The sequence below is a fragment of the Ammospiza caudacuta genome, chromosome 4 (genome assembly GCF_027887145.1).
Source record: "Ammospiza caudacuta isolate bAmmCau1 chromosome 4, bAmmCau1.pri, whole genome shotgun sequence".
NCBI lineage: Eukaryota > Metazoa > Chordata > Aves > Passeriformes > Passerellidae > Ammospiza > Ammospiza caudacuta.
Window position 1 is genome coordinate 31,539,388 of NC_080596.1, and position 19,707 is coordinate 31,559,094.

General features: G+C 37.4%; 1 long non-coding RNA gene across 1 annotated transcript; it reads left to right on the forward strand.

Moving 5' to 3' along the window:
• The first annotated feature begins 1,201 nt into the window (after positions 1-1,201).
• On the forward strand, positions 1,202-18,721 carry LOC131557179 (uncharacterized). The gene is made up of 4 exons (XR_009274699.1): positions 1,202-1,258; positions 7,971-8,081; positions 14,931-15,015; positions 17,338-18,721. It is a non-coding gene; the product is annotated as an uncharacterized LOC131557179 (long non-coding RNA).
• Positions 18,722-19,707: the final 986 nt, after the last annotated feature.

Consider the following 19,707-nt stretch of genomic DNA (forward strand, 5'->3'; position numbering starts at 1 on the left):
TGTAAAAAAGTATCTAGATAGCACAGAAGCATCCCTGGGAGCTGGCCCCCAAGAGACCTTGTTTAATGAGAAATGGCTGGATATTTTATTCTCCTGGATGGTGTAGTTTGGAAATAATTTTTGTAGCCACTTGGGAAATATACCAGTCAAACAATTATTTCTCATGAAAGCCTTGTCTGTTGCTTCAGGAGACATTGTTTACTTACACTGATTCTTTAAATGAGACATTGCAGCGTGAAGGAGAGAGATTACAATAAAGAATGATACTTCTAGAGAAACAGGGGGAAAATGGTGCATTCACTGAAAATGTTAATGACTTTGCAGATCTTCCTGTTAGAATAGGATTAATTTTGTCCTCCCAGAAATAAACTCATCTTGAGCCATGTAAAATCAGCAGGTTGAGAAGAGTAAAGGTAAGGTATGCATGTCATATTGAAGTCAACAGGGGGTTGTCTTAAAATAAAATGGTATCATAATTTCATAGGACAAGGAAGGCTGATGTTTGTCAGGGCTTGTCTAGATTAAAAGCACTATTTGCTGTGATTTTTTTTTCTTTAGTTTTATTTCTGTGGTCTTCAGTGATCTTAGTAAGAGACATTGCTTAGGGAATGTGCAATCTGCCAGACTGCAGGTAGCAGAGTCAAAATTTTCTTTTTTCTCTCAGAACTACAAAGCAGCTTTATTATGCAGAAACATCCTGTGTTCCACCTTTAAAGACAATACTTCCTAGTGTTCTGATCTGTGTGTAACCAATAGCTCAGTGGTTAAAACACTTTCATGAACCATTGGAAAATTCTGCTCTATTTCAGTAGTGATGATAGAAATTAAGGCCTCTTGTTCTGAGTGAATGAACACTTGTATTGCTGGGCTATTCATTTGAAATACCAAGGATTCATTTCCAGAAATACAAGAAATTCTGTGGAAATGCTTTTTCCTCCTTGCAAAGTGTTTGAAGTGAAAAAATATTTAAAGTAATATGAGTATTTTCTGTAACATGTACTTTTTCCGTTAATGGCTTTTGTTTATGTAGGGGGATACAATATAAGGTTGTACAGAAAGTAATCTTACCCCTTAAGGAGTTGCAGCTGAACCAATTACTAAAGATTAGGAGCAGGCCTGATATTAACAGGCCACACCTGTAACCAATAAGAGCAGTGGTATAAAAGAGTGGATTGGTGGGCTCTGGAGTCAGATGGCTGCTGCAAGGACCAGGAACAGTCAGTACTCAGAGAAGATGCCTGTGAGAAACACTGAGGAGGTATGGAACTCTGAGGGTATGGAATCATTGCATTGTATTGATAATAGAATTCTTGGTATATAAGACAATGGTCACCAATGGTGACCCCAATGTAATTTGGGGCTACATCATATAACCCCGTGGGTTTGGGGAAGCTGGATTTGAATACTAAACTATTGGCAAAATATATCAATTACCGCTATTGGTGTTTGTTAAATCTAAGTGTAAAAGACTTTGAAGATAAGTGCTTTGTAAACTGGGAAAAGCTATAGAACTGAACTAACATTTAGAAATATATATAGATATCTATACTATAAGATGCTGTTTGAACACTTGTATAACTCTTAGTTCTATGTGAAATGTATAAATGTGTCATAATGTCAATTTATTTGAATATGTACTTCTAGAAATGCTGCAACTCTGTAATTAAGAGAAAAAGGGGGAGTTGTAGGGGGATACAATATAAGGTTGTATGGAAAATAACCTTACCCCTTAAGGAGTTGCAGCTGGAGCAATTACTAAAGATCAGGAGCAGGCCTGATGTTAACAGGCCACACCTGTGGCCAACAAGAGCAGTGGTATAAAAGAGTGGATTGGTGGGCTCTGGAGTCAGATGGCTGCTGCAAGGACCAGGAACAGTCAGTGCTCAGAGGAGCTGGCTGTGAGAAACATTGAGAAGCTATGGAACTGTGGTGATATGGAATCCTTGAATTATAATGATACTAGAACTCTTGATATATAAGACGTGTTTAGGGAACAATACATCGCATTTTATAAAAATCAATTGTCCTGACATCTATGCATACACATCTCCCTTCTTTACACCAAGAGTAGACTTGGGCGTGGGTGTACTTTGGTTTGTGGTTTTTATTTAAGTGTTGAGTGGAAGAATCAATTAATCCTATAAATCCAATGGGCTGCCAAGACACTGATCTGGAGAGAACATGGAATGGGAAGGTTGCATCTGTGACTTTATAGTCCAAATATTTAAAGCGTGTTCTTTGCATTTAAGGCAAATTTAATTTTTGTTTAGCTAGATGGTTTCCCAATAATAGTAGAGTGTAATTGTTGCTTTCATAAACCAAAAGCTTCCTGCTGTGAGCCATTTTCCTTTTCCAGAATGCTGCCTGGAACTTTGGCCTCAGCCTACAGTGACATCTGAGGAGTTTCACATTGAAAATTCCATCAGCTTCCTACTCAGTGTTTGGCAGGACATTAATGTACAAATATATCAAGATGTTTGCTTTTGCAACTTTAAGAAGTTTGATAAGGCAATTCTAAAAGAGAGGAGGAGCAGTTCAGGTATAGGGCTCAGAGAACAAACAGCTAATCCTATTTCCTTAAGGCAACCTGATGGTTAAAGAGACATAAATTACAATTAGACACTGTCAAAATAACTGAGATATTTCCAATAACAGGACATTTTAGTTGACACAGATAGTGAACAATACTCTTACAGTCTTTTTTCTAGGGCTTGTAGTCTAAAATCTGTAAAGCTTCTTGGGTTTTCCAATCTTGATGCTGAAGTACTTGGTAGAAAAAAAACTATATAGTTTTCAGTGTCTAAGTCTGCAAACACAGGGAGGGAGGGATGAAGGAAGGAAATGGTTCTATCAGGGAAATGTTTCACTGGTTTTGCTTAATATAATGAAAATTTGATAATCATTTATCAGATCAAATTAATTTTGCAGATTAACCTGTGGCACTACAGAATGTGGATTTTCTTAATTATGGCAATGTGGTTTCCATTACCATTCCATTATTATATCATCCTATTTATGACTTTATGGTAATAACTGCAGGGCATAAATTTCACTGATATTATCACACCCCAAATTGCTCATTCTGCTGCACATTATTTCATAGAAGCTGTTAGGTGCACCTGCTAAGAAGGTATACTGCAAAGTTTAATAATGTTTCAAAGAGAGATGAAAAATTAAGAATGTCTAGAGATTATTAATTGATAGCATCTAGATGCAAGGGTGATTGACTTGTCTCATTATAATGGTGAACTTTGGTGTAAGATATGATAGTATTAATGTTTCCCTCTGTTTGTCATAGGAAATTAAGTATTTAATTTGGCTAAACTAATTCAGTTTGTTTTCAAAGACCAACTTCTCAGTAAAACCTTCCTCAGTGCCTTCAGTTTTCTCTTTCAGAGCTTGAACAAAAGTCCATGCAATTTTCCCCAGCCAGGGCACGCCCACACAGGTGAATTAAATTCTTTGCAGTTGTACTGGAGAGTGAATACTGGAAAGAGCGAAAAATAACAACTACTAAGTGGCATTGCGCTGGTGCAGCATGTGGTGTGTGCATAAATTAAGGTTTCTGGGATGGTAGGAAGGGGTTTGTCTTTTGGTTTAGCCCAGGTGACTGTGACCATCAAATAAAGATGTCACAGATTTTTAGCTGTGCCAACATCAGCCAGTGCTTTGCAGATTTGTTCAAGTTCTGGCTTTTCTGATTTGAACAGATTCCATGTTTTACTCAATTCACCTCAATGCAGCTCATTCTTTTGCACTCGTTAGTAGCCACTGAAGCCTCCTCAATTATTTTTAATTATTTTTCTGGGAGATGTCCCAGGTTCATGAAATGTTGACCATAACAGCTTAAAAAGCCCAAACTGTTATCACATAAAGACCCTCTATGAGTGCTTGTTGTAAAGGAACATTATGGCTTCTCAAAAACCTCACACAGAAGCAGCAAGGACTACATTTTTAACTGTGGGCAAGGCATGATAATAATTTTGAGAACCTAAATTTGAGCAAGTAGTCCCTGGCACCAGAGGAATGCCAGTCATTTTATTTTGCAGTGGGCAATTAAAATGCATGAGTCTAGAATCCTCTCTGGGTTTGTGAGATAAAACACCATGAAGTTGAAGTGGAGCTTCCCTTTGATTCTGAGGAAAGTCCTAACTCAGTTTCATTATAAGGTCCTGCACAAATCCTCCAGGGAGGTAAGCAGAGGTCCCTGCACGTTGTGTCTGTCATAATTTTCTCATAACAGCTCTATTATGGATAAATCCCTGGAATTCAGCTGTAAAGCTCAGCAGGTCCCCTCCTGATATCCTTCACATTTGGGTAATTAACTGAGCTGTTTGAACAACAGAAACTTTATAATGTTCAGCAGTGGGAGTCTAGCAGCTGATCAGCTTTACCTTCATCAGCACTTGTCATTTTAACACTTGAAGGGTAATGTTTCACAATGAGTATAATCTTCAGCAGGAAAAGAAAAGATTTTAAATGTGCAGGAAAATAAGGGCTTCAATAAATTTGTTATGCAGACTCTAATGCTCCTTGTGTTGCATTGCTCATGTACTCTGTGCTGCTGCCTTAAGAAGGATTTAGTCAACCTTGTATCTCCACAAAACAGGCTTTGCTTCATTGCAATGGAAAAACAAGTGAAGAGGTCTCACAAAAGCATCCCTGACATCCTGAGAAATGGCATGCAGGAAACCTTCGTGCTGATCACCTCAGTCTTACCCAGACAAAACTCAATTTGTTTAGAAAGAGTAAAATAAAATAACTATTTTTTTTCTTCAATTCTTTTAATGGTTAAAAATTACCTAAGTACCAAGCCTCTCTGCATAGCTCAAACAAGCAGAGTTGTTGGTTTCTACTGAAATTCAGGTCTGTAGGACACTGAAATGTGATCCTAATTGACATTTATTTATTTCCAGCTGTCACAAAGACCCTTTGTAATTAAGAGTGGTTTGTAAATCACGGTGCATTACTTACAAGCCTACTGTTGCAGTAGAAAATTAATAATTATAGTGAGATGTTCTTTTGAGACAGCCAAACACAACTGGAATAGGAAATAAGTTTTAAAATATTTGCACAGTGGTTAGAAAGATCCACATTTACTGGAGCAATTTAATCTAAATTTAATGACCTACAGTTCAACAACCAAAATAATCCTCAAAGGTTTATTCATTATTCTTAAGTTTCTGGATGCATGGAGTCCTGAAGAACATAAATATAACCTGACAGTGTATTGTAAGTTTAAAGAAAGGAAATTCTCTGCACTGAGATAATTCATTATATCCTGGTTAAAAATATTTCCATGGGTGAGTTTGTAAGAAGAGGCGTTGATTCCCACGAGATTGACAGAGATGGGGTTGCAATGCACTGGGTTAGGTCAGGTTGGTGTTTGCCTTCTGAAGAGAATTGCTCAGCATTTGCTTCCTTCCCCCCCCCACCCCGTGACCCCCATGGCTGGGTAAGAGCAAGCACAACAAATGCTGGGTTGTGTCGGGGTGGCTGGTAGCAGAGAGGCTGTTCTGAGCCATTCTGAGCACAAAATAGGCTGCTTTCTGGGAGAGAAGTAGAATGCCTTTTCTGCTAGAGAAGTGCCAGTTTCTCCGGGTCTTTATGCTCCTCTGGGATGTGAACTTATTCTTCAACAATACAAGCAACGTCTAGGCTTGTTAGCATGGCCTCCCATGATAATATTTCCTTATTCTAATAGAGTGAAAGAATCTCTGGTATAGTTAGTCACTCTACAGCCACGTGAACTTAAATATTTCATTAAGACAGAGGCCATTAAACTGTACCTGCAGTTAGATAGACCAAAACTCGGTGTTAAGCATATTGAGGTTCTCTCTGACACCTTTATCATATTGCTCTGCATAATTTTTTGTAATACTTAAGGAATATCTCTCATCTTTCTTATGAGTGCCTTGTGTTAGAATTGTCTCTGCAATGCTCAACTAAAAAAAATTGATATACTGAAAGGCTTTAATCACCTATTAGAGCTCAGATAAGCCAATATTAAAACACATTTATGCATGAACAACTAATAACTAATAACTGAAAGAAATTACATGCAACTTGAGAAACCATTTCTTAATTGTTACTCATTAAAATAAATTATGGTATAATATCCCATTTACAATGATGGAAATAGAATATAGCAGCAGTTGTGCTGTCAATTTATCTTTCATTCTAGCTTTTTATGGCAGTTATGTTTTGAAAATAATTTGTCCTGATCAGATGGTGTTATATTTTACCAGCTAATAGCTACACTTCCTTGCAAGCATATCCTTAGAGAGGCATTGGGTTAAACATTAAAACTTACACTGATTAGAGCTAATTGAATGTTATTGTAGTGAACATAAGGAGCTGTTTCTGTGGTTCAAACAATGTGCAAATCTATAGATCCTTACAGTTGCTTTGCTATCTACAGCTTCATTTATTGTAGGCCATGACTTTTTTAGAGAGCTGGTGTGGAAAAATTAACTGAACATAGACATAAGATAAACAGCAAATGTTTTGTTATTATTGTAGTGAAGGTTCAACTCGTTCAGGGAACGAGGCTTTTGAATCAGCTGTGGGGAATCTTGGTACTGTGCATCTTCAGCTGGGTGCCTCACCTGGATTTAGGGACACCTGGGCCCAAAGGAGGAGAGCAAACCACCAAATTGGGAGCACACTGATCATCTGCCTGTTCCCAAATATTAGGAGTCCTTCAGGATCAGGGCTTGATTGATGTGAGGCTTTTGCTTGATTTCACTAACTCATAAGGACTCAAATACAAAGCAAATTTGGGTTTTCTTGCAATCCAATCACAATTTACCACTTCTTTCTTTCTCTGTTGTTCAACTGATGTCTCAGGTGCCAACACAATAAGCAGACAGGAAAAATGATTTTTCATTTTAATCAGAAGTTAAATAATGTCAATTTTCTATATTTCGATACTATTATTCTAACTTTATTTTACATTTCTCATGGTTTAATTCTTAGTTTAGTTAATTCCACTGTCTCAAGCTGGTTCTGTAAAGGATAACTACAGCTTAAATTATGGAGATGTCTACTCTATGCAGTGGAATCAGAATTTTCTGAAGTGACATCGGACTGAGCTGACAGAAAATATGACTGAGAACCTTTCAGTGTTTATAGCTAAGCTTCTCCTTTATCAGACTTATTTATGTTTATTAGAGAGCATACAGGAAAGGCAACACATTTGTTCTAATGGGTTTCCCAAACAGCTGCTCCTGAGTGGAGCTGGGGATGCTGAAAGAAGCTTGCTGTCCTCTGCTCCTCCTTTTTGCCATGATCTCTGCTTATTATAGGCATGATTGCACTACTGACTCTGCCCTGCAAAGCCTTGACTTTGGGGGCTAATAAATGTTTTCCTGTTTTCACCCCAGCTTTAAATATTTGTCTCTGTTTGCCTGTGAGCAAGTGCCTGCCCTTCAGGAGTATGTGGCGTGCAAATAATTAGTGCTTGTCAAGGGAGGGAAAAGGAGAAAGGTGAGAAATGCAGTGCACGTCTAAAATGAAACTGGGAGTCAGAGACATTTGGATGAAAACCCATAAATGTAAAAGCTGCAAAAAAATTTCTGTTTTCAGTGACATTATAAACTAGAATCTGCCTCGTGTTTCTGCTGTACTACTCAACTGTACAAGTAAATATTTTAGGTTGCACTTTAGAGACTTAATGCTGTAGAATAACTATCTCTTTGCTTCACTTATTGTTTCTCTGAGGGGTTGCTACAAAAGGAAGCAAAAACCCTTTATACCAGAAGCCCTTTGTCATATAAGTTATCTCCTTCCATCCATAGTACTACTTTACAGGCTGAAATAAAAAGTAAATAAAAAGAGTTTGTACCATTAGATGAACCCTCTCAATTTCTTTTTTTTTTTTTTTTTTTCCTGAGGAAAGGGAACTGAGGGAAGAAGGTCATTGTTGTTTATTTTAGAAGTTGTTAAACCCTTGATTTATTTGTGTTCAGTACAGAAAACTGAGACTTAAAAGTTTGGAAGCCTGGAAAGAAAAGGAAGGGGCCTGATAAAATACAGGCAAGAAAGAGAAGAAGTGAAATAGAGAGGAATACACTAAGAAGGTAAGGTAAAAAAAAAGTCACTAATGCATCTATGTCAATGTGAGCTATTAAAATCCTCTCTCTTCTCAGAATTATTCCTAAACTTTGTTACATGAATACATTCAACCACTGAAATTTATCAATTATCATAGAGAAGAATTAAGGTTGATCTCCAGCTGCACCATTCCTGATGTCAAAACTATGTGATAGGCTCTTTAGTTCCACTAAATCTTTGCCATTTTCTGTACAAATTTGTTACCTTGTGTAGTGCATTGCATAGGACAGAGATGACAGGAGTGTTAAGGTTCATCATCCTGAGTTCCATTATTATACATCCACAATTCTTTTTTAACTATTGTTTTATTGCTTTCTTTTCCTTAAAGGAGGCTCAAAGTGATTGAGGCTGGAACTGTGATATTTCCAATAATTTAAATATCTGACCTGAGACAAACAGGATCTGAATTTTTAGGGGTGCCATGTCCTGCTAATGAGCTTTCAGCTACATCTGGTTTTCTGGGCAGATAGGACCCTTGTCTTTCCTGTTTGAGATACAGACTGAGTTTCTTTGAGTACCAAATGCAATATAGCAGCCTCCTTCTACATCTGATCATGGTCCACCTGCTGAGCCATTTAGAGTTCCCAATTCAAAATCCAGCCCTGTGACCCATGGGAAAGCAGAACTTTGGCTCCATATTTCCTCCCTCTTGCCTGTCCAAGCAGTCAGAAATAAAGTACTGTACATAAGGCTGTGGGGGAACCCTCCCTTTTTAATCTCCTTTCATGAGAAGTTCTCTGCTCCTCCAAGGAGGCAAGTGGTTGATTTCAGGTCTTTTCAATTCCAAACAGCTGCCTGCCAAGCCTGGCACTCACTGTTTTAGCAAAGTCAGGGTTTTGACTTTCATGCATTCAGGATACAAGTGGTTTTGACTTAGTTCTAGCTATTGGCCTTTAGATCTTTAGAAAACCAGACTTCAAACCTCTGAAGCAGAGTAATGCAAAAAGAGGCACTTGAAGTAGCCACTAGAGGAAAAGTGTGATTTAAATTAATTCCCTGAACCAAAGAATAACTGTACAGCAGAGAGAAGGCATTTCACACACTCACACACACACATATTTTTATATATTGCTATCTAACCAGAAGTGAATTCTTTCCCTTTCTTGATAACCAGTCCAAAAATGCTGTCCCAACACCATATTCCTCTAGCTCATCACACTCCTGTGTCCTATTTCTTCATGTGCTCCATCAGGTCAGAGATGGAAAAAAACCTGTTTTTCATTGCCCTGACAAGCTGTCATTCTGTTCCTGGGGTGAATGGTAGCATGATGCCAGTTCAACACACAAGGAGTTGTTTACATTTCTAGTAATTTTAATTGAATGTGTTAAATTAATAGGCACATTCCAAGACAAATAAAACAAAGATTCCAATCCAGAAAATAAAAGGCATTTCAATCATCACTTGGTATCCATACCCAGATTTAACTGCTGCAGAAATGAGATTGATGTGGTGTCTGCAACCTTATCTTTGACCCTATGTCCATACAGCCTCTACAGCACTATAGAAAGCATTCAAAATACCATTTTTAAAGCTAGAATTTGCTTTTTTAGACATTAGGCTGCAAGCATCATTTTGTAGAGCAGCTAAAAGGCCACCTCAGCATACAGCATTCCTTGCTATTGCAGCCCTTGGGTTTAAAGGGAAGAAAATATTTGACCTCCTCTTTACAATTTTTATTGCTGCAAGAGAAGCATTCCATGGCTGTTAGACATTTGGCATTACTCTAGATGGAAAACCAGCTTGGATAAAGTAAAATGCTGGCTTTTCCTTTCTTTTTAACGTATTCTTATGGCATATTTACTGTACAACCAGTGGATACTCTGCCAAGTTAGGATTAGGAGTGAAAAAATAAGGTTCTGTGAAAGCGAAGACCAAGAGGTTATTAAAGTAAGAATTTGGCTAGTACCCCTCCAGGGAGCTGCAAAGTATTACTGAGCTATAGATAATGCAGAAAGGATAAGAATCCTTATGGAAAACATCTCCCTACTTGAATAAAAAAAAGGTCATTTGGTTGGGGCAGTAGAAGTATCAAAATCATAGTACAATAAAACTCAAATTGTACTGCTATAAATTAGTATTAAAGCAAATCTAAATTGTATTTTCTGTAAATTCACTTTCTTTCCATCTGCAAAAAAAAGACAAACCCAAAAACTAAAAAAACCCCAAACAAATAAATCCAAAACAAAACAAAAAAAACCCACTCCAAAATAAAAATTATAAAAACCACAAAAAAAAAATTCCAACCTCACAACATGATTTAGATATTATGCTGGTGCCACTTTTTCACATCTCCTTTGCAATTGGAGCTGGAAGAGCAGAGATTGTAATTTCACACTGTTGCCATCTGCAGACATTTCCCCTTTAATAATGGAGAAATTCTGGTTCTTAGAACACACTGAGCTCATATTATCAGCCCTTCTTTTGGAAGGATCTGCCATCTTCCACAGGAGTGGATTTTTCTACTGCAAATTCTTTTTCTGCTCTTCCACACAAAAATCTTCCAGCTTAACAGTGACTGTTTGCAAAATAACACCCTTTTCTTTTTATTTTTTTTTCTTTAAATGATGTGTTAATGAAAAGGTAAGAACACACAAAAAAAGAAAGAATCCCCTCTAATCTTACTGCAGTAGGCCTTTAAGTGCTTTTATATTTCAATACTGAAAAACAAATGTTAATATTACAGTAACCTGAGTTTAACCTCAGAACGCTGCTGTAAGGGGCAAATATATCATTATCTCCATTTACCAGTGGTAGCCTGAAGCAGAGATAGATTTTTGTGTCTGGCCCAAGGTCATGCAGAAATGCTTTAGCAGAAGTATAATTAGATGCAAGATCTCCTGAGTTCTAGTCTAATATTTAATAGCTGTCCTTTCTGTGCTTTTAATGGTAATGGGAGGCATTTATACTTACCTAGGAGAACACTAGCCTGCAGAAATTGTTCTTTTCCAAGAATGGCAGTCAAGAATTGTTGTACTGTCTGTGATGGCTTTTCTCGATCTCAGCACAGAGTTAGGTAGATTTTTCTGGGCTTAAACTCAGTAATAAAAAAATCCAAGAGGTTGCAAAGTGCAATTCAGCAGGGCCTGTGCAGTTAGCATTGTGAGGTCCCAGCTTGCTGTTGCTTCAGTGTTGTGAATGATATATATTCTGTTTAGAAATAGAGAGGAATTTTTTTTCCTGCTGTTTTTGGCTGCTGGCCTTTTATCAGTCCATTTTAGGAACAAGAAGTCAAGCAGGTTACTGGGGGTGTATGCATCAACAATGTGTGTGATACTTTCTGCAGTCAGCTAATTTCTTCTGGGCCATGAAAGGTAAAATGCCTCCTTGCTCTTCTGAAAGCTAAGAGAGAGGAGAAACACAATTATTCATTGTCAGAAAGATGTGGCAATAGATGAAATCGGAGAAGGAGATTTGTTCATTCTTTTGCCATTGTTTTTTCTTGTCAATATTATTTGTTTGTTTGTTTTCTGTAGCAGAGCAGTGCTTTCAAGGCCTCTGTTCTGCAAAATAAAATCAGTCTTAGAGGGGCAAAATACTTCTTTGAAGCCTCACTAAGTTGCTTAGAAAAAAAACAAACAAACAACTATGAAGTTTCTGTATATCCCAGTAATATCTGTATTGCAAAAGATTGCCAGTTTTATGGAAATTAGGTTTTTGTTCAAACACAGCAAGTGATGCAGTTCCGCTAGCGACACCGAGCATGGAAACATCTGTAAAAGATATCTCTGAGATGTGAGGCAGTGTTAAATGGTGGGTCTGTTGTTGATTTTTTAATTTTTCCATCCATTGTTCCAGTGCCACATGGTTAAACTTAAGTTCACTGCTATTCCAAAATGTCTCTCTCCATGAAATTCAGCAATGGTGACAAAGACAGGACCAAGCTCCTTACACAAGATGTGTTACAAACCAAATATAGGTTGCTATAACCTGCTTGCTAATAAAAGTCCACAGGAAAATGGTGACACAATTTATTTGTCCTTGCTGTATCCAGAAAAGGCTTAATTCTTTAGTAATGTCACCCAATAGATGGCAGCAGCATCTTTATAATGAAATGCTCTTTTAGCAAATACAGAGACATTTGGGATGAATTTCAGCTTCTGCTTGCCAATTGACAAAAGAAATATGGTACTTTTTCTTTTAAGAAGTAGCATTATAGGAAAACATAGCAAAGTGCATTTTTTCTAATGGACTTTTTTCAGTTCTACTTAATACAACCAAAATTTCATTCACTGGGAGTGCTGCTATTCACACTAATCAAGAGGAAAGAGTCCAGGTTGAATGGTTCCAAATGGTCATTGATTCCTGACTGCAAAATGCCTTGTTTCTCTTTATTGAGCAAAAGCTGCAAGAGGAAATCTCCATCCCATTATGAGAAATATAGAAATATTTCTGCACACGGTGCATGTGAATATTCATGGGTGAATGTACATACAGCAGTCCTCAAGCTGTCAATTGACCAGAAAAAAACTTACAGGATAAAACATTTTTAAATATGCTGTTGTTGCATAGCTATTATTTAAGAAAGAAAGATGAATAGATCTGTATATGAATGCTAGGAAAGATGAATCTACGTAGACAAAGATGAACACTAAAAACATGAACACATCAAAATCAAATATAATTCCATTCACAAGTAATTCATATATTTGACAACAATTGTTGCCTAACTTAGTGGAAAACTTAAAGTCAGGTGACTGATTTTCACATATTGTTTCAAGAAAATGCTTCAAACTCATTGATCATTGTGAATGCCAACACTGTTATATTCAGAGCAAAAAAAGATTCCTGGTTGGAAAATAATAAAAAAAAAGAAAGGTTGCTGATCATTTTCAGAATAATCTTCTCTTTCTCCATTTGAAAATGTAATTAATTGTTTAGATGCCTATTTACCAGATGTAAATATTATGGGTATTTTTAATTCCTGACTCTGAAAATAATAACAGAATGTGGTCACCAGAATCACCTCACCACACACATAGAGTGTTATTTTCTCAGCAGTAACAGTACTGTCATTAAATTAATCCTGTTTGCAATTCTAGAAAATACATTCTATATCTTTACATGCTTCTTTATGGTTTTTAGAATAGATTGGCATGTTTTTAAAGATGATAAAATAAATTAAAGTGTAATTTGAAAAGAAATTTATATAACACTCTATCAGAAGAGCAAAGCCTTCTGTTCAGCATATTCTGTGACATTTTATGTCCTTCCCCCACTAAAATGCCTTGACTTTGAACAGGGCACTTTGCATTAAGCAGAGAAACCCCTATGCACCCATAATTACAGGCAGTTGTTAATTTTTGTAGGCAGTGCATGATTTTGGAATAATTAAAACCATGAAATCCATTCTGCAATACTGTTCTTATTTGAAAGAGGAATTTTAAAATTAGGATAATTAAGGTGAAAATATCATAACCTCCTCTCTTATTGACAAGCTAAATCACACAAAGCAAGAGCTGGCTGAATTCTCTGTTCTTTTGAAATTCTCTCTAAAAATGTTGGTGAGCTGTAGTTCAGACTGATGCTTGGTGCCTAATTAGTTGTGTGTGGAACTGCTGTGCAATGATTGTAGCAAGATGCAAACTAATAGCAGTTATATGTTATATTTTTAACTTTTGAATATAAGCATAGGAAAATGGAAAGGGCAATGAGAAGGAAGATGAAATTGGGATTTGTGAAGTTTTACAAATATATGGTAGGGAACCTAATGATCATCCATTTCCTGTGGCCATCTTCTAGGAAAGCTGTGGTGAAATTACTGATAAGGAGTTGAAATGGTGGAGCAAAAGAAGAGCTTTCATACAGGAGGAGACTACAGTTCTTTAATGAAGGGCAGGTTCATTTGGGGGCTATTTGCAAATGTCCTTGCCTGGTTGTATTGATTTTTGGTACTGCAAATTCCATTTTAGCTCTCCAAGAGGTCCTTAAATGAAGACAGCACAGAAAGGGGTAAACACCCATTTTTTCTCAGTCCAAGATCTGCACCTTCACTGATGAATCTTCCAGACATGATGCAGCATTCTATTTGTACAAAAAAAGTGAGAGCAATTGCTTTGGTTGGCACCAATCCCACCAAATTTTGAGCACTTAATTGAAAATCCTAATTAGCAGTGTAGTTGTCCTGGGTTCTTGTGTAAATCAATAGAGAGAAGCTTCTGGAGGGCAATTCAGGCCTTCCATTAACTCTGTCACTGCAGGACAAGCAGCCTTTCTCCACTGAGCCTTAATCATCTTTTTGCTAACAAATGGTTGTTATGCTGTTTCACATTATAGGGGTGAGGTTCAAAGTTTTAAAAACCAGACTCTTAAAGGGGTTCATTTCTCATTTTCGTGCCATAGCAGAATTTTTTATTTCATCTGTCTCCCTTTTCCTACCCTTCTTTATATTGACCTGCTCTTAATGTTTGGGTGAACGTACAGGAATCAAAACTCTGATTCAGAACATGATTTCCAAGGATGAAAAAAAAAAAAAAAAGGTAAAAAAAGTTAGAATAAATGTTACAACATTGGTCCTTTGAAACATCTGAAGAAGTCCAGTCTTTTCTTGAAGATCTTTAAACACTGGCATGAAAGGTAATGGATAGCTGCTCTCTGCCTTGAACTGAACTCTTTCATAACATTCCTTAAAGTTATTTGTGTTTCTCCTTGTTTTTCCATGAATTTCATCATTATGGGTTTTATAAGCACACTGAATTCTCTCTCCCATTCCCAAACACAACCCCACTGCAGACAATGACCTGTGTTGGATTAATTTGCTATTTTTGAGCAATTACTTTACTCATTTCTTGCGTTCCCTACCTCAAATTCCCTGCAGGAATCAAAGCCTGGAGAGTCTTAGACCTGGAGACCAGAGCTGCAGGCAGACTTGGCAAGATCCATCTCAGCTCCATGTTCAGCTGGTGAGATCACAAATTTTCTGTTCCCTGCCTTCAGCCCTGAAAAAAGCAGTGCTTTAGTTATGATGTGAGGGTTTTGAATTGGTTGGACCAGGCTTGGCTTTCACTCTCAGGTCTAGCTCAGGTTGCTTGAAGTGGTACAGGCATTTATTTTATTTTTTTTTTTCCTTAACAAAAGCATCAGAACATTATTTTTAGGTGCCTGAAGGGCTGGCTGGCTGAGTCACAAACCAACCCATGTAATCAGCTTCAGAACTTAATAGCATTCAAGTGAACAGGGGTGCAGAGTGCAGGATAAAGGAAAGTCATAAAATGCACATAACAGCTCCCTTCAGCTCTGCAATCAGACCTGTGTTTATTATTTCTCAGGATGTCGTAGTCCAGCATTTATAAAAATTTAAATATTAATTTTAGAAGTCTTAATTATAGCCACCAGAATAGTTCTGCTCAGTCCCAAAAATAATATAGCAAGAAGCTATTAGCAATTTACCTGATTGAGGAACAGGTAGAGGTTTAATTAGAAATGGAAAATATAGTTTGTTTCTATTTGCATAGTAAGTAGGAAAGGAATTTGCTCATTTGGGGGAAGTTTTTACTTGTTTTTCATTATTGAAATAATAGGTTATCAACAAATTCACAGAAAATAATGTTCAATGGATGAAGAAAAACATATGATTTGCATTGATAAATTCCAGATTCTTGTCTGTTTTGTTTATCTGTAAATATCAGATAAACAGATTTCAATATGTAAACAGAGTCTTTTTGCAGTCATCCATATTTTTTGATACCTGAAAATAGCATAATGTACTCATTTGTTTCTCAGTGGAAATCTCATTTTAATCACATCCTGCACTGGCAAGTAAATACTTCTTAGCTTTCTATTTTTGCCTCAAACAGTGCTTGTGCAATGAATTTCCAGTGGGATTTCCTGTCTTCCCATGGCTACTATGGAGCTCTCCATGCTGACACCCAACAGCAACCCAGTTGAAATTGCTCTTAATTTCAGTGTTATTACTAACAGCAGCAGTCCAGGAGACTGTGCTATCATGAATACAGAAAAAATAAGGTTCATTGATAATTATTGATAATTATTCCGTTACCTAAAATGGAAAGACCGAAGTTGTGATCTGATCAGACTGGGCCAGGTCCCACAGGCCCTGCTGTGGAGACATCACATTACAAGTAGATCAAGCAAAACATGAATGTCTGCTCCCCATTTCATGAGACTGCTTTAAAATTTAAATAATTTGTTTTACATCCCTGAGAAGAACACTTGTTGATTTTTAACTACACTGTTAATTCAGGTATTTTCCCTCCTTCATGGCTTACATTGAACTCAGTAATTTTCCTCTCACCTTTCAGGAGCACAGAACATGAGTTCTTGTTCTCTTCTTTTCCCCTCTTCCTCCCCCACCACCCCTAGTTTTCAGTATTTGCCTTTCAGGATGTCATTCACAACCCAATGACTGTTTATTTGAGTTGCCAAACTTATTATTTGTCTGAGCTGGTGTGAGAACTGTTGCTATACTCCCCATTAGTCTTAATATACCTTTGATGCATACAGGGAAACTGTTTCATGATCTTATAGGTCTCTTCCAGTCTTGAAATTCTGTGATTCTGTAAAAATCTTGTATCCATCTATCCAGTGTAGATATTTGCAGTACAGTGAACTCTGAGAAATACTGTAAAAATTGGTGTTCAGTGCTTTCTGAGAAAACATGCATATTTATTTGCCCATTTTGTCCAAAGAGAAACTCTGCTTGAAGGCAAATGGTTCTATTATTCTGAGATAATTTTCTCCTTAAAAGATTCAATACAGTGGGCTTGAGGGTAGGGAAAAGAAGACCAAGCAGATTAAATACTTTCTAGCTTGGCAATTTTGTTATTTTCCTGAGATTGGAATTCAAGTAGCAGTTTTTCCTGGGAAGTAATCACCTCCCACGTTCTGCAACTCTTATTCTAGCAAGGCAGAATAAGACTTGCAGAATGCAAGAGAAAACAGTGAGTGGGGGACGCTGGAAAACGGAAAACTGAGGTCCATTCCTCAAGATTAAATCAGCTTCTTTGTGTGCCAACAGTAGACAGCTGGGCTTTTGCATTGCTTTTTTTCATCATGGCCATAAATTTTCTTCTGGGCATGAGATATTTGGTGGATTTTGGTGGTTGAGCCTCTGTGAATGAAAAATTTCTGATGAAAACATTTAACTGAGTTTCTTACAGGCTGAAGACACTAGAGGGGGTCACTTCAGACCTGTACAACATCATGCTCCTCCCTTAAAAAAACCCTGTGGTCAATTTTGTTTATTTTATTTTTTTTTTCTGCAGCTGAATTAATCTGCAAAGATTCAGTGGAAATGGTGACAGTAAATTGCATAAGCTATGTGCTGCCCCAAGCCTGGTCTAAATTAATCTTCTCTGAGCTGTGTGTCCTGAATTTAGATCACCATCACTGGCCTTTCCTGTAAATATTGTAGAAAATGTAGAATACACATACCGTGTGAAATACCGCACCAAAATAAATTATCTGTTGCTACATCTTTAACACAAAACTTGCCTCATAAAAATTGAAGGAGGCTTTCATGCTTTTGGAAATGGTTTCTAATGATCCCTCATAAATTAATCCCTCTTTCTGGAAGTAGAACCCAAGTGAACATTGTTGATTGCCATCAAAAAGTGGTGTGCTGTACAATTTACATCAGTGGTCAGAAAATCTCATCAGGACTGACAAAGCTGCATCTGTTACCAAGATTAGTTTACACAGCTCTCACTTAGGGTGGATTTCTGTTTTATACAGGTGTTGAAACAACTCAGCAATGAAAATAGACAGAGTAAATATACCATCAAAAATAAAAAAAGAAATAGTCACCAAAACCCAAATGGCTTTCTCTGACAGTGCTGAATGTACCATCTGTTTCCATTGCATTATAAATTTATGTAGGAAATTGTTATGCAGCACTGTTTCTGGGTAGCTCCTCATTTGCATTTGCTTTTGTTAAAAAATGGGCCCAAGTGAAAACCAGCGGGCTGAAACCCACTGGACTTTGGAAGGAAGCATTGAAACCAGCCTGGGGTGGTTCAGCCTGAACCTGGATCCACAGATAAATGGTGCAGCTGCCCACATGTGCATCCCGTGCTAAAACACAGCTTTGGATCCAGGCACCCCATGGCCCATCAGATGTTCAGGCTCCTGCTCCTAACTGTCCACTTTTATTTCACAATTTACTTTAACAATTGACTCATGATGATGACACAAGGCTTAGCACCCAGCTGTGTTTAAAAAATTAACCATAAAAAAATAACCAAATAACCATTTGACTCCAGCAGCCAATGTGCAGTAGCAGCAATAAGGACGCTTCCAAAGTGCACCAAGAGTACAAACTCAGTTGTCTTCGATTTGTTCAGTGCAGTAAAATTAAATTACTAGCAAACACAGAAGGGTAAACATTTGCCATGGCCATGATTGTGATTAATCTCAATGTAAATCACCATCCAAAGCAACCTTTCATCCTGTGGCTGGAGGAAACTGAGTTACAGCTCTCTAACCCTGTATAATAGTCCAAATCACTTGCAGGCAGAAATGGAAAAGCCAAAGAGCTTGTCAAATCTACATTGGTGACATATTGTCTCTGCTGGACTCAGTGCTGGGCAAGAACAGATGTAAATGAAACTCCTCTCTGACATCCACTTCTTTCCCTGCATTATCAGTTTTGGATAGACTTAAAAGGCAAAAGGTGCAGAGCCAGCTCCAAGAGGTAGGTGTCTGTGGTGGATGTGTCTGTCTCCATGAGGAGATGTATTTGTAGAGCAGGCATTTTCCTGTCCTTTGATAAAACTGAAATAAGATTTTTATTTAGTTTCGTTGTCTCCATTCATTCTTAAATTTATGGCCTTCTGAAAGGAAGAGGAAGGAGAGTTCAGCAAAGATTGGATTTGCTCAAAGAAAGTTCTTGCTGTACTATTTGAGCACGCTGTTGTGTAGGGGTGCTAGAATCAGTGTGAATGCAAAGCTTCCTGTGTTGTCTATTTGTAGTTTTGGTAATCAGAAAATTTTTTCAAAGATACAATAAAAGCAATGAACCCCTCTCACATCTCTGGGGTGCAAAGGATTGTTTGCACAATTTCTGAGAGACATGGCAATAATATCCACGCTTCTGCAGACCGGTAGGAAATGTAATTTTGATAGCAGGCTGGTGTAACACACAAGATGTGGGCTCCTGCTGGCTTGCCACAGGAAAATTTGGGTCCATCATTCCATATTCTGGGCTTAAACAGCAGCCTGGGAGTCACTGGGTGTTAGACTCCACTTGTGCCTCCAAGCAAGGAAAATGTTCATTTGTTCCTATGTTCTCCATCTTTTGTCTGTATAGACCTTAAATATCTGGGTTCTGGTATAATGTTGGTAATGTGAAAATCCAGATAGATACATAAATAACAGATATTTGGAATTCACTCCTTTACATTCAGTAAAAGATGCTGGTTACTTCTCTGTATTATTTGTTCATGAACTGGAATTTTTCCTTGTGAAATTCTCAACTGGTATTTGCTTGTTGATCAAGGCACTAGTTTTTAACATTTTGAGGTTGTATTCACCAACAATTTGGTATTAATGGATTTACATTTTTTTCTTTACACTTCCATGCCTCACTGATAGATTTCCAGAGAAGGAAGAGATCAAAATTAACATATTCATTGAGA